The sequence below is a fragment of the Salvelinus sp. IW2-2015 genome, linkage group LG9, assembly GCF_002910315.2.
Source record: "Salvelinus sp. IW2-2015 linkage group LG9, ASM291031v2, whole genome shotgun sequence".
Classification (NCBI taxonomy): Eukaryota; Metazoa; Chordata; class Actinopteri; order Salmoniformes; family Salmonidae; genus Salvelinus; species Salvelinus sp. IW2-2015.
The window spans coordinates 15886067-15911406 of NC_036849.1; the positions used below are offsets into that span (position 1 = coordinate 15886067).

A 25340-nucleotide genomic window follows, 5' to 3' on the forward strand; every position below is an offset into this window, starting at 1 on the left:
GGATCATCCCATTGCTGTACTGGGGGCTTAGATTGCGGGTTTAGGAGCACCACCGCTCTGGAATATGTAGCAGAATAGCATGCACACACAGGTAAGGTTTTGCAGTGTATCCTCTGACATGTAAAATATAATAATATCACATTATCACAAAGAGTAATCACATTAGCAAGCATGTCTATCTATCAGCATGCACAATATTAAGTGGATCAACCTGCAATAGAGGGATGTAGTAGATTTTGCAACAGTTAGTGCCGCAACACAAGAGACTGAGTTTAGATTATTTACCTACCTACTGTCCTGTTGGTTGGGGTACGTGATAAGGGCCCTGTACCCGTTCGTTCGGCAGGAGGCCGGTGGTTGGCAGGGTGCTTGCCATTCTTCTGATCTGCCTGAAGGTCCTCACTGCATGGGCAATGCGGGCGTGGTTGGCAGTGCTGCTGTGCTTTTGTTTCTCATCTGAGATGGGAATTAACACAGTTGTGTGAATTTAAGTGTTGCCTCTGACAGGATGAGAGTGTCAAACACTAATGACTGGAGAACCGAGCATAATGAGTCCCACAGTATAAGAAAAGAGAGAGAGTGAGAAGTATGATCTCTGTTGGCTAACCTACATAAAAGTCATCAGTTGTTAACATCACACCTCACATCATGGAGGTGAATGAAACATCAGTGTTCCGCATTACAAGACACCTGTATTTTAGAATGTTGGTATTTCAATAATATTGATATCATGATGCACTGTGCAGATCTACTGTGTGTGACAGATGACAAGGAGTGCTAACTAATGTTTGGCGTGTCGTGGGGCAGTGCTTAGTCCAAGTTGCAGGCAATGTTCCCTCTAAACTGTGCGGTGCGCGGGCATGCAGCTCCCCCGGGACCGCTGTGCAGAAGAAATATCAGCCAAGCACGAGGTTGAACTTCACTCAACTTTCTAGTTTTCCCCGTTAGTTAACACAATCAACATTTCCCTTTACTGTGTGAATTGTGGTTGAATCAACGCAATAGCCATTTTCAATGCAACATACCGAAACAAAATTAACTATGCAATAGATTTTCTTGTAGGCAGAGCGCATTGGAGTAGGATTCTATTGCATTGACAGGCACGACTCAGGCCCATACTCTACACAGACCGGTGCACCATAACCAATCAGAGCTACAGTATACCTATATGCAAATAGACCATCGCCATATTTGGATCTGTGCCATTCAATCTGAACTGGACTGTGCTTACAGCATGAGTGGTGGAGAGTAGATGTGCTTGTTTTGAGATCAAAGCAAGAGCTGCATGTAGCCAGGTGTGTACATTTGTTCATATTCTTTGCTAGTAAGTGAGTTATTAGCCCAGTTATAGTTCATTTCTAGTCAGCAATGGGGGAGTGGTTGCTTCCTACAAGAGCACAAAACGTATGGATTTCAAACCATCTTTGAAAAACAAGTCAGGTAAAGAGCTTTTTTTCCTGTCTTAAAGGGGCAGTGTTGTATTTTTTAAATTGTATTTTGTAAAGTGGTTTCTTGCATCAAAAAACACTTTCAGTCACCTCCTTGGACAAGTGGATAAACAGGTTAATGTCAAGCTCTGCATGATTTTTTTCAAAGGTCTCATTGAATGTAGGCCTACATTGAACACAACACATTTGCTGCTACTGTAGACTGAATAACAGAACAGCTATTTCCATGTTAAAATGTTATGTGATGCCTTTTTCTCCATAGTTTTTTGGGTTCTTTTACCCCTTTTTCCTCCCCAATTTGTCCCATCGCAGCAACTCGCCTACGGAATCGGGAGAGGCGAAGGTCGCCTCATGGGTCTCCCGGTCACGGCCGGCTGTGACACAGCATGGGATTGAACTTGGGTCTGTCGTGACGCCTCAGGCACTGCAATGGAGTGCCTTCGACCGCTGCGCCACTCGGGAGGCTTTTCTCCATTGTTTTTGATGGTAGGCCTACATCATGATTAAATAGCCACAGTAGCCTACTTGGTACAGGTACAGCCTCAGTGTTCAGAGTAAATGCGCGGCAGAAGTCGCACAGAAGATTCACAATATTCAAGTTTGCGCTCAGCAGACCTGAAATTTGCTCAGTGGCGAAACAATTTGAGGGAATATTGGTATCAGGATCTCTTTACTCAGGAAGGGTTTCAGTGCTCCACTCAGACTGGTGCCACACCGAGGGGCAGCCTAGGACATGAGGGGCAGCAGAGCCATGGGAATGGGAATTTGTGGGGAGAGAGGGAGGGACGGTGAATACCACAAGAGAAGAGATACTGTATACACAAATTTACAGGTGATATTATTGGGTTTCCATATTAAGTGCACATGGGGACACTTCAGCAAGACTGTTTCAAGTCTCTCTGACCTCACTAATGAGTCCTGCACTGCCTCCTACCTACGCTTCCTGGCTCACTGCACTCGCTAGTCTCTGCTATACCCACACTCACGTTACAGTATGGATGACTACATTTCTGCTGTCTTTCATCATGTTTAAGCATCTAATACGAGAATGATAATGATCATTCAATAATAATTACAACGGTTGAATGAAAACAAAAGCAAGAGCCGGGTGAGAGCAGGCATAAGCCTGAAACGAGAGGGCTGGGGGTCAAGAGAGAGGAGAGGGTTTTGTTTATGTTTAATGAGAAAGCCCAGGATCCCCCTCTCTCTCTCGTTCCTACATCCTCTGGTAACGAGTACAGGGGGCCGGGTTGACCCAGCTAATAAGGGGCAAATCCATTGGTGCATTATCGGCCGTGGCATCATCTAATCAGCAGGATGAACTGAGATGGCTTAGGCTGCTTTTAATTCGGCGCTGGAGGAGCATTACTGCCCCAATCTCTCATTATGTGCAGATCAAATCAGGGAGACTGACTGGGAGTTTGATCCTTGTTTTTGGTAGTTGCTGTTTGGTTGTTGTTTTTCTGTCCGCTGTTTGATTTCAAGTTGCATTGCAGTTGACATGATATGGCCTGTTATTTGGGCTTTTAGAGAAATGAGGCCTTTGTGGCTTTTTAGGTCAGTCTCATAAAGGGCATGGAGATAACTGCATCTTCTACTGCAGACCACTGCAGATAAGACAAAGCTCTTACCAAGCAAGTGATACACAAAGGCAGTACCATAACTCTGTCTGTATATTTCTCGGTCAATACGCTCTCACCTGGGCCTCTGTGCAGAGTAGCTCAGCCCTGGTCCTCTCCTCCAGGGTGACCATCACTTCATCCAGAACCTTCAGCCTGGAGAGGTGTTATACTACCGCCGGCCTATGGAGGGTTTGCCTTGTCCCCTGGGACAACAGAAAGCATTTGCTCATGTAGGAACTCCGAGTGAAGGCTGCAAGGCTGTCCTGAGAGGACTAAACTGGCATGGGGCTGTTTGTGAGTCCAACACAGTTCTCTGAATTCACCACCCTCAGAGACCACACTTCTATCATCTCCAATGTTCCAGCTGATAGCCGCCCTCCCCTTCTCCCTGGTCCAGCTGATGGTACTCTCTGCTCCCCCTTGGCCAGGGGACAAAGCCATCCTCTCCGGTCAGAGCCTTGTCTGTCCCAGCAGGAGGGAAGGCTGAGGGAAGGAGAAGGAGAGGAGAAGAGAGATGGTCTTGCCAGGGCACATGGGTGCAGCAGTGATCTCATGCTGCTGACAGCAGGAGGTATTGTTTCTGGAGCGGCTGTTGGCTCTCCACCCTAGCAGGATTACGCTCCCTGGGGGAAGGGACAGGACAGGGGGATGGAGGCTGTGGGGTAAACAGGCTGGCACAGCTGAGCAGGCTCCATAGATGGCAAGCCCTCTGCACTGATCCATGGGCTTCAGATGGGTGCTGAACCCAGGCCAATAGTGTCTGATAACGGCCCTACCATTTGGTCAGCGGATTTGTCTCTGATGCTGGCCAGTTTGAGGCACAGCAGACGGCCCATCATGTAATCGCTTAATTTAGAACTACAGAGTTGCATTGAGTGTGTGTTTTGGTGAAAGTGAATCTGTGAGCTTGCGTGTGAGAATTTGTGTGTAGATGTAAATGAGGTAGAGTGAGTGTGTGTGTGTGTGTGTGTGTGTGTGTGTGTTGTGGTGTGTTTTGTGTGTGTGTGTGTGTGTGGTGTGTGTGTGTGTGTGTGTGTTGTGTGTGTGTGTGTGTGTGGTGTGTGTGTGTGTGTGTGTGTGTGTGTGTGTGTGTGTGTGTGTGTGTGTGTGTGTGAGTACACATATTTGTAGGTCAGGTTTGGTCTCTTGGATTTCCAATGCCCACAGAACTCAGGGGCTTTCCAGTCAAAATGAACACATACTGAAATACAGGTGAAGGAGATCCATAAGGGGAGTCATTTGACCATTTTCATTCTCTCAAGGGGGTAAAACAATTCACTGAGTCATTGCTTGATTGTAGTAATTGTAGCTTACAGTAGACATGCAAGGTTGTAACCACTGGTAACAAAATGTAACTCAAAGAATTCCCTACAACTGACAGTTCAAACAGGGAGGGAAGGCGTCTATCTTTACACTGTATGTCCACTACCATTTCATGCTTTCCCATTTTTCCTTCCCTACTCACTTCATACCAGAATAATCTACCCATCAGAAGCATACATTTCCCCCCCACATTTTTGTTAGCATGTTGTGCAATAACCATGGAGATATATCTATTAGGGCCAAACCTCATCATCATTTTGGAGCTATGAGGGAGGCAGCTGATGGGAGAGATTACACATATGATCTCTCATTAATCTCATGAGAGTTTGGGCACGCAAAAGGGGAACGGGGGCGTCTCTCTCCCCCACGGTTCATGACTGAGCCCTGATGTGACTCACACAGACCCCCATTGTGAAGGGTGGTGTGTTGGGTTTGATTGCTGCATTTTCATGTCTTAATTGAAAACATGAAAAGATTAAGAAAGAAAAAGGGAAGTGGAAAAGAACGAGCGACAAAGTGCAAATCACCCGCCTGGGGTGAGAATGAGATGTAGGCTGAGACCCTGATTACACGTTGGCTTGATTGTTCCTCATAACCCTGACCTTCAATCAATGTCGATTCTCCTTAATACTAGCTACCCCACACACGCCAGGGTGGTAACGATCTATAATTATGGCACTATATTTTCACCCCTTAGTTTGCAAACACTGCAGATCAAAATAAAACAGTTTAGATGCCAAATGTACTTTGCACATGATGAGTGCATCACCATAATTCAATAAGTGCAGTACAGACTGAACTTAGTAGACATTTACACACTGTGAATTCATTCCTCATTACAGTATACACTAAGTATACAAAACATTAAGAACACCTGCTCTTTCCATGACAGACTGACCAGGTGAATCCAGGTGAAAGCTATGATCCCTTATTGATATCACTTGTTTTTAAGCCTTGAGGCATGGATTGTGCATGCGTGCCATTCAGAGGGTAAATGGGCAAGACAAAAGATTTAAGTGCCTTTAAACAGGGTATGGTAGTAGGTACCAGGCACATGGGTTTGTGTCAAGAACAGCAACGCTGCTGGGTTTTTCACGCTAAACAGTTTCCTGCATGTATCAAGAATGGTCCACCACCCAAAGGACATCCAGCAAACTTGACACAACTGTGGGAAGCATTGGAGTCAACATGGGCCAGCATCCCTCTGCAACTCAATATTAGGAAGGTGTTCCTAATGTTTGGTATACTCAGTGTACGAGTGCAAAGGAATGGCTCAGTGTTGCCAGAAAGGGCTGCTGAAGGAGGGGTACCTGTAGTTTGTTCATGCCCAGGAACAGCCTCCTCATTTTGGGGTTGGAGGTGGTTGAGCTCCCGGAGGCAGTTCTCTACCAGGTGCAGCTCCAGCAGGACAGCCTAACCAAAGAAGGAGTTCTCCCCCAGGGTCTTGATCCGGTTCGGGTCCAAGACCAGCTCCCGCAACCAGTGCAGCCCTTCACCTGTCTGATCTCATTACCTGAAAGGAGAAGGTGGGGTATGAAATCAGTAGGTAATTACATGACTACAGCTACCCCTCTTCCCCATATGATTTGTCTGGTATCATTGCAAATTACAACACTGAATTTCATAAACTCTGCAATTTTATTTAACCTTTATTTAACTAGGCAAGTCAGTTAAGAACAAATTCTTATTTTCAATGACGGCCTAGGAACAGTGGGTTAACTGCCTTGTTCAGGGGCAGAACGACAGATTTTTACCTTGTCAGCTCAGGGTTTTGATCTTGCAACCTTTCGGTTACTAGTCCAACGCTCTAACCACTAGGCTACCTGCCGCCCCATTCAGTTACTGTGTCTGTGGAACTGGAAGGTGAGTGTGGTCTGTATAAAGATGTCTCAACAGGTTCATAAAACGACCCAGGGTGGGATTAGGGTCAGACAGTCACCCAACTGAAGAAAACAATAATCAAATGCAAACAATGGCAGACAGAAAAAGGTACTGTGTTCCTGTGACCCATCGGCATGCCCATTTAGTTTCTATTCTTGTTGCCTCATCTCCCACCTGGACAGGGCTGAGAAAGCCTCTCCGTTGACTGAGCTGTACATTTCATGGGCTTTAAAACCTGAAGGAAGTTGTTACTGTACCTTGGAGGAAGAGTGCTTTGAGATTGGTGAGCCTGCTGAGCTGCAGATTGGCAATAATTGGAGATGCCATTGTGGCTCAAATGCAGCACCTCCAGGCTGCCCATCAGTGGCTCCAGGCTGTCCGCAGGGTCCACTTCCCTGAAAGAGAGGGACAGAGTGGGCACTCAGAGTTAGCTGCCTCTAACTGAACGCACTGCACTTTCTCTTAGAAGGCCAGACCTCACAGGTGCACAGCAACTCAAGGCAATCACAGCACAGGCAGAACACACAAAAGCCTGACCCCCCAACCCTCTTCCCAATTGAAACCTCTTTTATGTGCTGTTTACTTTGTGTGAACTCTCCTCTTGTCTTTTTCAATAGTACCAGTGAAAAGGGAGATTTGTGCTTTTCTGAAAACAGCTAGCAGAAGCCTGAGCTTTGTCAGTGCAACAGTTTAGTGCTGCCCCCAAGTGTCTGAAAGTAGAAAATACTATATTACAACAGAGAAAATAAACAAGTCCTATACCAACCATGAGACAGTGGCAATTTTACCATGTAAATCTTGGGTCGGCCAAACTCATCCAAAAATGTTTTAGATGTATGCCAGCAAACCCACTACACTACAAAACACAACACTAAACAATACATTAATTGCACTATAACGGTGACAAACTGTGCCCACAAACTGTTAGGGCCTACATAAAGCTGTCCCAACAGCCGTCCCATCACCTTACCACTGCAACACCTGGCTATCAGTGGAGCCTTGTCTGACAGCGAAACCGTTTATTCAGCCTCATTTACTTCCTTTAAAAAAAACATAGTTGATATGGCTGATTTGCTTAAAGAAATGTGTTTTTTACTGACAATTGAGATTATGGCTTAAGGGGACGACGAGCTTATAAGAGGCAATCCGTAATTTCGATTAAGACATTAATGAGCAAGTTAGGACGGACGTAGTCAATATAACTATTTGTTCAGCACTTTTGAAATGTACAGTGACAGAATTCAGAACATGGGCCATACAGTATTCTCCCTGTACACCAAGTCAGAACCGTAGGATAAATAAAGGGGGCATATAAGTAGACAATGAAAGCTCTTACAATATTTGATGATAACATTTCTCTAAAAGAGGCTATAGGCTACATGTGCACCACCAAGTCAGAACAGTAGGCTAAATTATGAGGGGAAAAGGGATCAAATTATTAGGGTGAGGAACATGGGCTACTAACAGCTTACCACACAGCATACACTTAGTATTACTTTCTTAGCTACAGTATACATATCCCCCTTGCATATTACATCATTTGTGCAGCAGCATACAATACATTTTTAGACTTTTTGGACCTTGTTGTGCTGTGCTCACTGGAACAGGAAGGTGGCGTGGCGGTCCTTCGTGGGCAAATTTTGTCGTCAAAGTCTGGCATTCTCTGAATTTATGGTTCTTTCAGACAACTGCCAACACGGAAAAAAACAAGGTCGAATCATGATGACATCAGTGATCTTCAGGTCAGAGCTCTAGAAAGTGGCACGAGTTCCCAACTTGCAATTCCGAGTTGGATAAGTGTTCAAAATGTATTTTCCCCAGTCGGAGCTTGTTTTATTCTGAGTTCCCAGTTGTCTTGAACTCCCTGAAGTCAGATTCCCCAGTTCTGAGTTTCCAGTTGTTTTGAGCGTGGCAGAAGTCATGCTGGATTGACAGCATGGCCAATGTTGAATGTTTATCCTTTTAAGCTTGGAAAAAACACACCACACACCCACTTCACTGAATAGCAGGCTAGTGATTGCTTTGCAATGCTTGCAGTTAGCCACTGATTCCTTCCAAACCACTCATTGTTAAATTTGCGATTTCCAACTTGTTGTGTAATGTTTATGTCCAATGGCCGATGAGCACCGATACATTTATCTATCATTTCTCATCATATGACAAGGATTGAAAAGGATTTGCCAGTAGATTGTCGACTTGATAAATAATGATGACTGCTAGCTTGCTAGCTAAGATTTAGAAAGTATGATGTTGATATGATCAGTCCAATCAAAGCTACGGTAGAAATAACTTGATATAATTTTATCTGTGGCCAATGACCTTGAACCTTCTTGGATGGACACTTTTAAAGTAACTATGGCAGCACCCAAGGGGCTTGAATTTTTTAGCTCTACCCATAGGTTTTGCGGCTACGTAGTGTCCCCATGAGTGACAGAACACCGAGCCAATCACGGCACATCTAGAGAACATTACCAACCCCTACGCTCTGTATTTTCTGCTGGCTGCCCCACCACCACAGAATGCACTGAGCTAGGCTGAAACACCTGCATTTTGGAGCTGCCTTGCTCAAGAAAGCAAAAAAAGAGACCAAGTTTGTATGCTGCTTTATTAAAGAGTTTTTTTTTTTTTTTTTTTTTACATTGTTTGCAAACTGATATGTGACATGTATTAATGTCAAAATAACATGCAAAACATGTTACATTTTTTCGTTTTTGTAGAAAACCCCTAAATGATGGGTCGCCACTGTACTGAGAAAACATAAATGGTTAAAGATTTTCAGGAATTGTTCATTTCCAGATCAAAAACTGTGTTTAAAAAGTAATACATTTAAATGTTATGTTCAAATAATAGACTTTCATCTGTAGTGCTGGTACCTACTGCCTTTGAGGAGCCCTGCTAGCCGTAACCAATGGAATTCACCTTGTGGGAGAGAATCTGTCTGTTAGTCAGGTGGGCCTGGGCCTTCTGCCTTGGCAGGATGGACTCTATGCGGTTATTGTTTAAACACAGTGCCTGCATGGAAGAAAGGAAGACAAATGTTTTTGTTAATTGTTTAACCCAACTGTGCAACTGACAAAGTGAGAATCAAAATATTTGACAAATATCATAGATAGAAGAGTCAGACAAGCTTGTGGGAGGAAGCAAAACACCACATTGGTTAGTTCTGGCCGGTTGGCACACCTTGATGTTGGTCAGGTAGACAAGGCCACTGAAGGAGGTGAGATTGTTGTGCTCCAGGTTGACACTGTGCAGGTTGTAGATCAGGTCTTCTGGGGCCAGATCCACCATCCTGGGGAGAGAGGGAACACTTTATACACGCGCACTCTGTTTTACTCTCTCTTCTACTCATCTAAAGGTGACAAATACTGTGATGTAGTACTACCCAGTCATTTTCTATAGATCTCAATGACATCATCACTTCTGTTTCTCTCAATTCAACAAACAGATTCAGAACTGTTTTGATTATGATGTAAACATATCACTGCAGTCCCATCCAGTACCTTTAGAGAGGGGAAGTGGAACACCACATATTTCCCATCGTTTTCCAGTTTCTCCATTGAAGGATTCCTGTACAGATCCAGAATGATTAAGTTTCCCAAAGCCAAGAAAAAAATAAAAATAGTGGTCTCGAAATAAAAAAGAACCAGAATATACAAACATGATATCATGCTTGGCTGTGTGAGGCTCTGCTCATTTTCAGGTGGTAGATGTCTCGTGTTATGATGATGATGTTGCCGATATATAGCTTGAAGAGGGAGCGGGCCCTCTGTACCCCGTACAGGCGGCCAATGCAGTTCTCAATCAATCAATCAATCAATCAAATTTTATTAGTCACATACACATGGTTAGCAGATGTTAATGCGAGTGTAGCGAAATGCTTGTGCTTCTAGTTCCGACAATGCAGTAATAACAACAAGTAATCTAACCTAACAATTCCACAACTACTACCTTATACACACAAGTGTAAAGGGATAAAGAATATGTACATAAAGATATATGAATGAGTGAATGGATACAGAACAGGCATTAGCAAGATCAGTGTGATGGTGATATAGAGTTACAGTATATAACATATGAGATGAGTACTGAGGGTATGTAAACATAAAGTGGCATAGTTTAAAGTGGCTAGTGGTACATGTATTACATAAAGATGGCAAGATGCAGTAGATGAATAGAGTACAGTATATACATATACATATGAGATGGGTAATGTAGGGTATGTAAACATTATATAAGTGGCATTGTTAAAGTGGCTAGTGGTACATTTTTACATAATTTCCATCAATTCCCATTTTTAAAGTGGCTGGAGTTGAGTCAGTATGTTGGCAGCGGCCGCTAAATGTTAGTGGTGGCTGTTTAACAGTCTGATGGCTTGAGATAGAAGCTGTTTTTCAGTCTCTCGGTCCTGCTTTGATGCACCTGTACTGACCTCGCCTTCTGGATGATAGCGGGGTGAACAGGCAGTGGCTTGGGTGGTTGTTGTCCTTGATGATCTTTATGGCCTTCCTGTGACATCGGTGTGTGAGGTGTCCTGGAGGGCAGGTAGTTTGCCCCCGGTGATGCGTTCTGCAGACCTCACTACCCTCTGGAGAGCCTTACGGTTGTGGGCGGAGCAGTTGCCGTACCAGGCGGTGATACAGCCCGACAGGATGCTCTCGATTGTGCATCTGTAGAAGTTTGTGAGTGCTTTTGGTGACAAGCCGAATTTCTTCAGCCTCCTGAGGTTGAAGAGGCGCTGCTGCGCCTTCTTCACAACGCTGTCTGTGTGGGTGGACCAATTCAGTTTGTCCGTGATGTGTACACCGAGGAACTTAAAACTTTCCACCTTCTCCACTACTGACCCGTCGATGTGGATAGGGGGGTGCTCCCTCTGCTGTTTCCTGAAGTCCACAATCATCTCCTTTGTTTTGTTGACGTTGAGTGTGAGGTTATTTTCCTGACACCACACTCCGAGGGCCCTCACCTCCTCCCTGTAGGCCGTCTCGTCATTGTTGGTAATCAAGCCTACCACTGTAGTGTCATCCGCAAACTTGATGATTGAGTTGGAGGCGTGCATGGCCACGCAGTCGTGGTGAACAGGGAGTACAGGAGAGGGCTCAGAACGCACCCTGTGGGCCCCAGTGTTGAGGATCAGCGGGGTGGAGAGTGTTGTTACCTACCCTTACCACCTGGGGCCCGTCAGGAAGTCCAGGACCCAGTTGCACAGGGCGGGGTCGAGACCCAGGGTCTCGAGCTTGATGACGAGTTTGGAGGGTACTATGGTGTTAAATGCTGAGCTGTAATCGATGAACAGCATTCTCACATAGGTATTCCTCTTGTCCAGATGGGTTAGGGCAGTGTGCATGTGTGGTTGCGATTGCGTAGTCTTGGACCTATTGGGTCGGTAAGCAAATTGGAGGGGTCTAGGGTGTCCGGTAGGGTGGAGGTGATATGGCCTTGACTAGTCTCTCAAAGCACTTCATGATGACGGAAGTGAGTGCTACGGGGCGGTAGTCGTTTAGCTCAGTTACCTAGCTTTCTTGGGAACAGGAACAATGGTGGCCCTCTTGAAGCATGTGGGAACAGCAGACTGGGATAAGGATTGATTGAATATGTCCGTAAACACACCAATGCAGTTCTCCACACACAGGAAGTGCGGTTGGACAGCCAGTCCAGTATTGTGCCGTCCAGACAGGACAGCTGATTCCCATTCACACTGAACTTAGAGAGCTGATGCAGTTTGGACACACCTGACAGGACAAAGATAGGTGGGGAAACCACATTCATCTGTGATGGACATGATTCCCTTGTCATTGACACATTTTTCTTTTGTAATTATTTCGCTCTCATTTTTGTGGGGACCAATGAGATTATGACTGACCGTCTAGCCTAGAGATGAAGCTGTCATTGAGAGACAGCCTCTAGATGCTGGCAGTTGTCCAGACCCTCCACTTTAGAGATGTCATTGAAGGAGGCCCAGCGCAGGTTGACCAGTTTGTCCAGGTTGGTGAGCCTGGAGAGCCTCTGGCTGTCAAGGTTAAGGGCTGTGATCTTCTCAGGGTTCAGAGGTCACTGTTAAATAAAAAGGCTGCACTTGTACTGCAGATGAAGCACTGGAAAGAACCCTCTGTCACAAGCACGTCATCCAGGTGTGTGAGGGTCATCAGACATCCCAGAAGAGTCATCCTCACTGCCTCGGGCTGGGACAAAAACATCACTTTCATCACCACAGTGTCTGGTTGGTCTTAATGTGCGGATCATGGGCACTCTAAACCTCATGTTAGAGCAGGTGTTAGTGTGTGCTGTAGTATTACCCTGTGCCAGGGATAGTAACGGGTGCTCAGTCGAGTCGCAGCTGTGCGGGTGCGTGTTTCCGGAGCACAGCCGTCTCCTCCCTGGCCCAGGTCAGCTGGTTCCAGCGCAGGTCCAGCTGCTTGAGCCGCCCTAGTCCTTTCAGCCCCTCTCGGGAGAGCAGGTGGTTGTAACTGGTTGGGCTGAAGGAACACAGGGACCATAATGTATGTAGGACTCTAAATGGAGAATTGTTTGATGTAGGTTGGTTGACCAGTAAACACCCCAAACATCAGACACACCGTGTGGGAGATGTCATCTAGTTGGTCACACGAGAGATCTCTTCAGCTTATTCAGACTGTTGCCATGGAGATTCAACACCTTTGACCAGGGAAGAAAGAGGAAAGTGCGGCACCGTCACAGTACAGACGGGATATCAGTGCTAAACCTAGTGAGTCTATGGTACCATTAACTGTAGTTCCTCAACCCTTACTGTAATCTGACTGAGGACGTTGTTGGCCCTGGCTACATTGAGTAAAGTCTTCTCATCCAGGCTCAGCATCTTGGGCCACAGTTTGACCATGGGATCCATGTTCAGTATTTCCTCATCCAGGTTGATATCATTGGGAGGGGGGTCTTCTGTGCATCTGCTGCTGGAACATCGAAAGACAAACATGGTATACTTTTTCCAACCTGGGAGTTATACTCAAAGTCGATGAGGTACTCCAGCAGGACAAGCTCATGGTCAAATAGACTGCATTCACAGCCGCGGTGGATCTCGGAGGAGCAAGGCCTCCCTATATGGATAAGAGTCTCAGGTTTGTCAACAGGAGGATGGAACAGTAGTATGTTGACTTTTGCTGGTTGTTTTCATTAAGAGAGTACTGTCACCAGTAAAAATTATTTTGTTCTAAAGTAACAGCTGTGATATTTCAAATGACATTACCTCCATTTGTCTTATGGCCCTGCTCTGGGCTCACATTGTGGTAAACAGAATGAGCTTTAGGGTAGTTGAGGGGGTCCACTGAATCCCCTTCTCTGATAGGGATGCTGCGGCCCAGGAACACATTGGAATCAATGATCTGACCTGGAAACAGGAGGACAGTTAGAGCCATTTCATTTATGTTTCTCTGATACATCAAATTCTAAATCAAATTAATATCGTAAACACATTTACAGTTTTATCCTGATTTATATCCTCAAGAATTCATTAGCAATACAAAGTCATTGAATTGTGTGAAACATGAAATAGGACCATACAGATCGTGTCTGAAAAGGAGAGGATCTATGCTCTGCTTGGAGGTACCTTCGTTGGCCTGTCACTGTGTGTACTCCTAGGCCTGTCCGTCACACTCCGGCTGTTAGAAAAGAGTACAACCCTCTCTCTGCCCAGGGCCTAACACAGACACAAGATACAATCTCAGGAACTAAAACAAAGACCCAATCACAGGAACTAAAACAATGGCCCAATCACAGCCTAAAACAATGGCCCAATCACAGGCATAGCGTACAATCTAAATAATACCTTATAAATATCTGCTGTTTAAAAGCCGTCCTCTGGAATGTGCAACATCTCCTTTTTCTTACTGGTTCTTTCAGGATCAGACACATAGAACAGATACTCCAGCCAGCGTTTGTAATTACTGCACAAACATTAGGAGTACAGAAAGCATAAGGATCCGTCTCAAACAGAGCTACTGACAGGTCTAATATTGCAGTTTGTTCTTCAACTATTTCTGCATAATTTTAGACATAGATAGCCAGTATGAGGAACTGCGCTCTGGCTAGATTGAAGGGTAGCTGGTGCGTGAGAAAAGGTACTCGACTCCAACCTTTAATGGAAAAAACAAGGAGGCCGAGATGCAAAATTATACTTAATTTAATCCATGCTAGAAAGAATACAAAAGGTGAAAGTGCAAAGTGTTATTTTGTAATTAAGTATATTTTTGCATCTCGGGCCTACTTGTTTTTTTCCACGTTCTAATTTTAAACAGACACATAACACTGAAGACCTGAGGTGAATATCACAAAGGAGAAAGGTGCCATTTTAAGATTTCCCAGTATCATCATGGGCACTCACTGTGAGAACATTGTCAACTCCTCGCTGGCCAACAGGGTATGAAGCTTGTCCTCGAAGCGAAGCCACAGGGAGCGGATATGGATGTGGATGATACTGTTGATCTTGATGCCAGTAATGCCATAAGCCTTGTAGTCCTACACACAGAACCGGAAGGAAGTAAACCTGTTGGGAGAGAGAAAACAGTGGACTCAGTAGCTAAACGCTGCATGCAAATCACATACACATATAACCTACACAAACGAAGTAAACTCATAATGCCACAATTATGTAAAAGGAGTTCATTTGTACCAGGGGTCTGTAGAGTAGCCTTCTTCAGACCAAATATTCCCCACTGTTTCAAGCTCCATCAGCAGAAAGTGGATCATCAGTTCGTTCCTGTTGGTGGCTTGGGTCAAGTCCCGCAGTTCCCAGGACTCATACCTGCAAAACAAGGCAAAATAACTCTACTTTTTACACTTGATTATCTACGTGCCAATAGAAAGCTTACATGTAAACAACAATGCAAAATCTGACTGTATTCAGCCCCTCTAAACTCAAAGATCTCTCTTGGAGGTCTAATCCATTATTCATGTATGCTGAGTGTACAAAACATTAGGAACACTTCCTAATATTGAGTTGCACCCCCTTTTGCCCTCAGAAAAGCCTCAATTTGTCAGGTCATGGACTACAGGGCGTCTAGCTTGGAGAGGATCCCAGGCTGGGGTCGTGGGTAATATTAGCAGGGGTGTCACTGCGGTCCAGAGCCCTCACTCAGCGAGGACAGTCCATTCTCCCAGGTACGGGCTGACTTCCGGCACAGGGCCTGCACCTCAGACAGCTCACACTCCAGCTGCTCAAGACACCAACACAACAATCATATTAAGCACCACTGTAAATGAATGACAAACGTATCAAAAGTCTATTTTTGAAGGCATAGCGTTGTACTGACATTTCTGAGGGTGTAATTGAGATTCCTCTTGTTCTACAGGAGATTGGCCTGGTTCTCTGCCAGGTTCCTCTGGGCTGTTCCCTCTTAGTGCAGCTGTAAGAGATTCCTCTTCTTCTACAGCAAATTGGCCTGGTTCTTGCCAGGTTCCTCTGGGCTGTCCTCTGGCAGCTGTAAGAGATTCCTCTTGTTCTACAGCAGATTGGCCTGGTTCTCTGCCAGGTTCCTCTGGGCTGTCCTCTGGCAGCTGTAAGAGATTCCTCTTGTTCTACAGCAGATTGGCCAGGTTCTCTGCCAGGTTCCTCTGGGCTGTCCTCTGGCAGCTGTAAGAGATTCTCTTGTTCTACAGCAGATTGGCCTGGTTCTCTGCCAGGTTCCTCTGGGCTGTCTCTGCTGGCAGCTGTAAGAGATTCCTCTTGTTCTACAGCAAATTGGCCTGGTTCTCTGCCAGTTCCTCTGGGCTGTCCTCTGGCAGCTGTAAGAGATTCCTCTTGTTCTACAGCAGATTGGCCTGGTTCTCTGCCAGGTTCCTCTGGGCTGTCCTCTGGCAGCTGTAAGAGATTCCTCTTGTTCTACAGCAGATTGGCCTGGTTCTCTGCCAGGTTCCTCTGGGCTGTCCTCTGGCAGCTGTAAGAGATTCCTCTTTTCTACAGCAGATTGGCCTGGTTCTCTGCCAGGTTCCTCTGGGCTGTCACATGCATGTTGTAGTACATCATTTTCTTCTTCATCACCGTGGACTGAAAGGAACAGATGTTACTACAGTTGAAGTCAGAAGTTTACATACACTTAGGTTGGAGTCATTAAAACTGATTTTTCAACCACTCCACAAATTCTTCTTAACAAACTATAATTTTTGCAAGTCGGATAGGACATCTACTTTGTGCATGACACAAGTCATTTTTCCAACAATTGTTTATAGACAAATAATTTCACTTATAATTCACTGAATCACAATTCCAGTGGGTCAGAAGTTTACATACACTAAGTTGACTGTGCCTTTAAACAGCTTGGAAAATTCAAAAAATATGTCATGGTTTAGAAGGTGTGTCTGATAGGCTAATTGACATAATTTGAGATATTGGAGTTGCACTTGTGGATGTATTTCAAGCCTACCTTCAAACTCAGTGTCTCTTTGCATGAATCATGAGAAATCTATAAGAAAATCAGCCGAGACCTCAGGAAAAAAGAATTGTACGCCTCCACAAGTCTGGTTCATCCTTGGGAGCAATTTCCAAATGCCTGAAGGTACCACGTTCATCAGTACAAACAATAGTACGCAAGTATAAACACCATGGGACCACGCAGCCATTCTAACTGCTCAGGAGGAGACACGTTCTGTCTCCTAGATATGAACCTACTTTGGTGCGAAAAGTGCAAATCAATCCCAGAACAAACAGCAAAGGACCTTGTGAAGATGCTGGAGGAAACAGGTACAAAAGTACTATATCTACAGTAAAACGAGTCCTATATCGACATAACCTGAACGGCCACTCAGCAGCATACCACCCTGCATACCACTGCTGGCTTGCTTCTGAAGCTAAGCAGGGTTGGTCCTGGTCAGTCCCTGGATGGGAGACCAGGTGCTGCTGGAAGTGGTGTTGGAGGGCCAGTAGGAGGCACTCTTTCCTCTGGTCTAAACAAAGATCCCAATGCCCCAGGCAGTGATTGGGACACTGCTCTGTGTAGGGTGCCGTCTTTCGGATGGGACGTTAAACGGGTGTCCTGACTCTCTGAGGTCATTAAAGATCCATGGCACTTATCGTAAGAGTAGGGGTGTTAACCCCGGTGTCCTGGCTAAATTCCCAATCTGGCCCTCAACCATCACGGTCACCTATAATCCCCAGTTTACAATTGGCTCATTCATCCCCCTCCTCTCCCCTGTAACTATTCCCCAGGTCGTTGCTGCAAATGAGAACGTGTTCTCAGTCAACTTACCTGGTAAAATAACGGTAAAATAAAAAAATAAAAAAGGAAGAAGCCACTGCTCTAAAACCACTATAAAAAAAGCCAGACATGGTTTGCAACTGCACATGGGGACAAAGATCGTACTTTTTGGAGAAATGACCTCTGGTCTGATGAAACAAAAACAGAACTGTTTGGCCATAATGACCATCATTATGTTTGGAGGAAAAAGGGGGAGGCTTGCAAGCCGAAGAACACCATCCCAACCGTGAAGCACGGGGGTGGCAGCATCATGTTGTGGGGGTGCTTTGCTGCAGGAGGGATTGGTGCACTTCACAAAATAGATGACATCATGGGGAAGGGAAATTATGTGGATATATTAAAGCAACATCTCAAGACATTAGTCAGGAAGTTAAAGTGGTTGCAAATGGGTCTTCCAAATGGACAATGACCCCAAGCATACTTCCAAAGTTGTGGCAAAATGGCTTAAGGACAACAAAGTCAAGGTATTGTAGTGGCCATCACAAAGCCCTGACCTCAATCCTATAGAACATTTGTGGGCAGAACTGAAAAAGCGTGTGCGAGCAAGGAGCCCTACAAACCTGATTCAGTTCCACCAGCTCTGTCAGGAGGAATGGGTCAAAATTCACCCAACTTATTGTGGGAAGTTTGTGGAAGGCTACCCTAAACGTTTGAACCAAGTTAAACAATTTAAAGGCAATGCTACCAAATACTAATTGAGTGTATGTAAACTTCTGACCCACTGGGAATGTGATGAAAGAAATCAAAGCTGAAATAAATCATTCTCTATTATTATTCTGACATTTCACATTCTTAAAATAAAGTGGTGATCCTAACTGACCTAAGATTGGGAATTTTTACTAGGATTAAATGTCAGGAATTGTGAAAAACTGAGTTTAAATGTATGTAAGGTGTATGTAAACATCCGACTTCAACTGTATGTACTGTGTGCAATGGAACCCCTTTATTCATAGCATACATGTTTAGTTCATTGGACTGTAATTACACTAGAAGATTAGAAGAAATGCAACACCTGAAAAATACACCCATCATCAGAGTTCAGGGACAACTCATTAAACAAATGCTGTAATCTCTCAGGAGTAGAGAGTATCAGAGCCCTGGAGACCACACAGTGACAGAACTTGTGAAAGGTTTTTTGCACATTTATTAAAAATGGAAATATCACATTTACATAAGTATTGTTAGCAGTTGATGTCATTCTTTAATAACACAGACCCCAAAGCAAATCAGGGGGAGGAAAATAGGTATATTCGAAGATGACAAATCATACGGTCATTCTCCCCTGTCCTCAGAGATTCTCTCCAGTGATTCTCGCTCCAGAATAAAGGGACAGGATGTAGTTTTTAACCCAGCCCTAGCCCGTGGTTGACCAATTAGAATTCCTTGCAATAAAACTGGGCCAATGGCCAAATAACAAGTATCCTATTTCAGGCTCAATATATAGACAAATTCCATGTCTCTAACCCATTGTTAATTAATTCCCTATTACAGAAAAAAACACTATTTCCATTGATCGTTAATTCTAGTCCTCTGTCTCTGTGTTGTGTATTTATCTTCCATATATTCTTATTGCATTCAGACCCTTTACTCAGTACTTTGTTCAAGCACCTTTGGCAGTGATTACAGCCTTGAGTCTTCTTGAGTATGACACTACAAGCCTGGCAAACCTGTATTTTGGGAGTTCTTCCCATTCTTCTCTGTAGATCCTCTCAAGCTCTGTCAGGTTGGATGGGGAGCGTCGCTGCACAGCTATTTTCAAGTCTCTCCAGAGATGTTCAATCGGGTTAAAGTCCGAACTCTGGCTGGGCCACTCAAGGACATTCAGAAACTTGTCCCAAAGTCACTCCTGTGTTGTCTTGGCTGTGTGCATAAGGTCGTTGTCCTGTTGGAAGGTGAACCTTCACCCCAATCTGAGGTCCTGAGCGCTCTGGAGCAGGTTTTCATCAAGGATCTCCCTGTACTTTACTCCGTTCACCTTGTGGCGAAATCCTGCACGGAGCCTTCACCGTGCGCTGCCACTTAAAGAGCGCATCAGCAGTAAGGAAGGAGGAAATAGACAGCTTGTTCAGATCTTTGGGGAGGAGCTCTTGGGTGGCGCGACAGTTTGATTGTGTGTGCTATGCTGCAGAAGGTTTGTTTACAGCGTGTGTAGATTATAAAGTATTTAACTCAATCATCGGTGTGACCGCTCTAGGTCGTGGTTGTTTTCATTTGGGACCGCGCCGGTTATGGATCGCATTGATTACATTGTTGCGAAGCTTTAACGTAGAAACCAACAAACCATCGGACGGTCAGACAGTACACCGGCACGCCTGAAGACCACAGCTAAGATCTCTCTTGTTCTCTTCACTCTATCGTTCCAGTGCTTTACCCTGCAACAGACTTTCTATTTTTCAAATGCACTTCCCATTGAAGTTCATTAGAGCTGGACTAGTATTGCCCTGACAGAAGTATTTGGGTGGACATTTTAGTTAAAATGGAGGTTGCTTACAAGTTGTGTATTGTTATTTGAACTGTATTCAGGTGGGGTGTACTAATGACATGTGGCCGAGAAGATTGTGGACATTTTTAAGGCCTTTGTTGTGTCTATGAACACCCCCCACATTCATACCCTCTGCACTCCTCCACTGGAAGATAATACATATTACTGCAAATCCTCTGATGACTGGGTTCTATCTTGTATGAAGTTGCTGTTCAATTGCTCTGCCATTATTATTGTATGAGGTATTCTTGGTGGGGTTACCCCTGTGCTGTGATGTGGGTTTTATAGGGTGTGTATTCTCTTTTCTCTCCACTGTCTATCTGGTAAACAGGCTACACTCTAGGCAGTCTCTTCTGCTGATGCGTGGGGGTCTGGTAGTGGTACTCTCTCTATTCTACTCTTTTCCTTTCGGCATGGTTAATACCCGCCTTTCGGCATGGTTAATACCTGCCTGGCGCCCGAACAAAATCTTTCTTTACCCCTCTAATAAATACTGCTACAACCTTTGCCACGATCCTGACTAGTCTCTCAGTCCCTCCAGCTGAAAAACATCCCCACAGCATGATGCTGCCACCACTATGCTTCACCAAAGGGATGGTGCCAGGTTTCCTCCAGGTGTGACGCTTGGCTTTCAGGCCAAAGAGTTCAATCTTGGTTTCATCAGACCGGAGAATCTTGAGTCCTTTAGGTGCCATTTGGCAATCTCCATGTGGGCTGTCATGTGCCTTTTACTGAGGAGTGACTTCCATCTGGGCACTCTACCATAAAGGCCTCATTGGTGGAGTGCTGCAGAAATGGTTGTCCTTCTGGAAGGTTCTCCCATCTCCACAGAAAAACTCTGGAGCTCTGTCAGAGTGACCATCGGGTTCTTGGTCACATCCCTGATCAAGGCCCTTCTCCCCCAATTGCTCAGTTTGGCCAGGAGGCCAGCTCTAGGAAGAGTCTTGGTGGTTCCAGACTTCTTCCATTTAAGAATGATGGAAGCCAGTGTGTTATTGGGGACCTTCAGTGCTGCAGAAATTTGTTTGTACCCGTCCCTAGATCTGAGCCTCAACACCATCGTGTCTCGGAGCTCTACGTACAATTCCTTCGACCTCATGACTTGGTTTTTGCTCGGACATGCACTGTCAACTGTGGGACCTTATATAGACAGGTTGTGTGCCTTTCAAAATCTTGTCCAATCAATTGTATTTACCACAGGTGGACTCCAAGTTGTAGAAACTTCTCAAGGATGATCAATGGAAACAGGATGCACCTGAGCTCAATTTCAAGTCTCATAGCAAAGGATCTGAATACTTATGTAAATAAGGCATTTTTTGTTTTTAAAAACCTGTTTTCGCTTTGTTATTATGGGGCATTGTGTGTAGATTGATGAGGAAACATTTTTATTTAATCCATTTTAGAATAAGGCTGTAACGTAACAAAATGTGGAAAAAGTGAAGGGGTCTGAATACGTTCCGAATGCACTGTAAATCCGAGAGGACGGCATCTCCTTAATGGATGCGATGGACATTAACATAATTAATGAGATGATAGGATTCCCACTTGTTTGTTGGTAGAGGGTTTATCTGAGGTTTCATGAGAGGACCAACTGTTTCTTCACCTAAAAGCCATACTTGACTTCAAATATGTTGTAGGAAAATAGTTAAAAATTATGGATGAGACAAACAATTTCATGCACCACTTCATGGAACCCCTCCTTCAACCCTACCTTGTTGATTACACAGTAAAAAAGAAACATGCAAATTTGACAGACAATTCATGCAGCTCAATGAAATTAGTGTCTGAGTGAATGAAAATAAGTGTTTCTATTATTTGAAAGGGCAAGACTTATTTTCTTTTCTTATTTTTCTTTCTTTAACCATACTTACAACTCAGGCTACTAAAGGATAAATGCCACATCAAAATTACAAAGATGGAAAGCTTCAGATGAATTGTGCAACAGGTAAAAATCAGCAGATCTTTTCTGAACTGCCCTAATAATAGAGCTTCAATAAACAAAATGCAGGGAATTGCTGTACAGATCTTTTAAAATCAATCCGAGACTGGGAAAATAGGAAACTATCCAGACTGACGGCCAATCAAACATAATAGCCAATCCTTTGTTGGGTTACTGATTTCTACATTGTCGACTAGGATAAAGGTTTCAATGAAAATTCATTATATGGACAAACTGACAGCACAGTTGCAGTCACCAACGCTCTGGATAACATAACAGCCTAACCAGCTCTGCTAGGGCGAGTAATGTTCAGTGAGCTGTTCTCATTTGTGTCTGGAAATAGCTAGCAAGTTAGCTTGGGTGCATGATTGCTGTTAGTACAGAACGCTTGGATCATCCATACATTTGATTGATTGATGGGTGGGGATAAAGCTTAAGAGGGTATGAACGACACTGAATGGATGTAGACAAAGAAGGGGTCTCCAGTAATAGTACCAAATCATTCAGAGGACATTTTCTCAAAAGGGAGTTTACAAGTTTATCAACTTTCAAAGATGTATAAACTTCCCATTGTTCATCAACTGTAGTGTATCTACATAAGACTGATTTGAGCCGGTCGGTCACATATTTATATAAATCTACCATAGATTAGGCAATCAATATATTTGACTGAGAAGCAAGCCTGTAATTGACCATACGCAAAGGCCGTAGTCAAATATTAGATTGAGAAAGTGCAAAATTACAACTTTGCATTATTGAAAATAAGTGAATGTTTTCTTAACTTCTTAACTTAATTTTCACACTGAGCTAATCTTGTTCCCAGATAAATTCAGATTTTCAATGGCTGATATTAGGATCAGGATTTTTGGATTTTCATGGCTGATATTAGGATCCTGTGAAACAGTTAACAGATAATTGAACAATTATTATTATTATTATAAAGTATATCAAAGACGTAAAGTTTACAGTCATTGGCGATGACCCTTTAATTGACCTATCTTTTCAATGTTATTGTCAGCTAGGTTCAGCTCTCATCTTTTGAAGCGTGTTCAATCCCTTTAAACAGTTATGAAGAAAGGATGAGACACAACAAAATGGGTGATTTCAACAAAACCAATCTATTCAGATTATTAGGTACTTTACAAACAACGCATGACACAGAAAAGCATCCATACCTCTCAGTAAATTATTCTTAAACCACAGCACCTGTAGATTAACAAGTGACTCCAAATTCTCAATATCACTGATCTGATTATCATAGAGGCACAGCTTCTGTAGCTGATGGCAATTCTTAAATCCAGAAATGGCTTGCAATAATGAAAATAAATACCCCCCAAAATTGTTGGTATTAAAGATAATAATGCAAATCATAGCTAGATTAGTTATTTTGCAGACATTTTGGAGTCTATTCTGAATCGAGAAATCAAAGATGGACAATATAATTCTGTTCTATATAGATACTCTTTAGATTAAACTCTACACACACATTTCCAAGATGTCATCATGAAGGAATGAAGAGAAACCTGGATCTTGTTGTCAGCTGCCATTCCACCAACCAGTGCTCCTGAAACAGGGGACAAGACTCAAGGCCCTGGATGTGGCTGATATTCTGGCCTACCATTGTCAGCTGGCACAGCCTGAGGAAAAGGGAGTCCAACCATACGCGGATAACCTGAGAAGAACATCTCCAGGGATGTGATGCTGTTACCATCCTGGGTTATCTTCTCATAAGATGCCCTGTTTGCAAGGAGTTACAAAAAAGGGTGTCTTCGATAGCCAAACTCTGAAAATTATACACGACATTGTGACAAAATTACTCACCAGTTAGATTTTTTGTTTATTTTTTAACTTTGAACCCCTTTTTCTTGTCCCATTGCTGCAACTCCTGTACGGACTCGGGAGAGGCGAAGGTCAAGAGCCATGTGTCCTCCAAAACGCGACCTTGCCAAGCCGCAGAAGCACCAATGTGTCGTAGGAAACACTACAACTGGTGACCAAAGTCAGCACGTGTCCGGCCCGCCACAGGAGTCGCTAAAGCGCGATGGTACAAGGACATCCCGGTCGGCCGAACCCTCCCCTGATCCGGACGACGCTGGGCCAATTGTTCACCACCTAATTGTTCTCCCGGGCGTGGCTGGCTGCAACGCAGCCTGGGATCGAACCCGGGTCTGTAGTGACGCCTCTAGCACCGCAATGCAGTGCCTTAGACCGCTGCGCCACTCGGGAGGACCATACCTGTTCTTTGATAACCTCTTCCTCACCATTATGTCTTTGCTTTTCACTCTTCATCATGTTTTTCTGTGCTGAAATATAAGCAACTGTTGACCAAGTCAAGTAGCTCAAGCAAGGAACATTGCTAAACTTAGAATGTGTTGGGGACTGGGGGTGTTGTCTGAGGGTTTCAATTAGGTTAAGGTACAAGCTACACTGACTGTATCAGTAAACAAACATCTGGAAAAAGTAATTACAGGGCCATTCCATTTGATTTCAATCACTTTTTGACCACACCCCTTTTGATTTGAACTAAAATGCCAATACATATTTGCCCATGGTACAAGTGGTCAGAAAGTGACTTTTTGAACCTGAATGTCAAAACATTCAAGAGATAAAGGTGCCCATAGCTGACACATTTTGCATATCCCACCATACCATGAGACATCCATGTATTCATCATCACTGCAAAAGATAAACAGGTGAGTTTGAAGCTATTTAATGATTTCTTTTAAAGGCCCAGTGCTGTCAAAAAAGTGAATTTCATGTGTTTTATATATATATATATATTTCCACACTGCGAGGTTGAAATAATACTGTGAAAATAATAATAATGCCCTTTTAGCGTAAGAGCTGTTTGAACATTTCTGCTAGTTTTGGTGGAACGGAGTTTTGGCCTTCCTGGTGACATCACCAGGAGGTAAATTAGTTAATAGACCAATAAGATTATAAACAAATTATTATTTACAATGACGGTCTACCCCGGCCAAACCAAGATGACGCTAGGCCAATTGTGCACCGCCCTATGGGACTCCCAATCACGGCCGAATGTGATACAGCCTGGATTTGAAAAGTACAGAGATGCAGTGCCTTGGACCGCTGCTCCACTCAGGAGGCCAAGTATAAAGAGCAACAATGTGTGATTTCTGTCTGACTCACAAATTAGCTATGTTACTAGCTAGCTATTTTTCTAATTTACTTCACAGAACAAAAACATTTGCTTACTTAGTAAGCTAACGTTAGCTATATGTTAGCTGGCTAACTGTAACAGTTATCTAATCAAATGTAAGTTACTTACATTGAAGCTGAACAAGAGTTCGCTGTCTGCTCAGACAACTAACGTCATACTTGTTTCAGACTGTTATTGCTGCTATTATATTTATGAAAATAAATTATAATTTGTGTGTTTATATGATAAACAGTATGCACATGTAA

The 25340-nt window shown here is 44.0% G+C and overlaps 1 pseudogene; it reads right to left on the reverse strand.

Annotated features, from left to right (window-relative positions):
- Window positions 1–1724: 1724 nt before the first annotated feature.
- LOC111969008 (leucine-rich repeat-containing protein 9-like) lies at window positions 1725–24572 on the reverse strand (annotated as a pseudogene).
- Window positions 24573–25340: the final 768 nt, after the last annotated feature.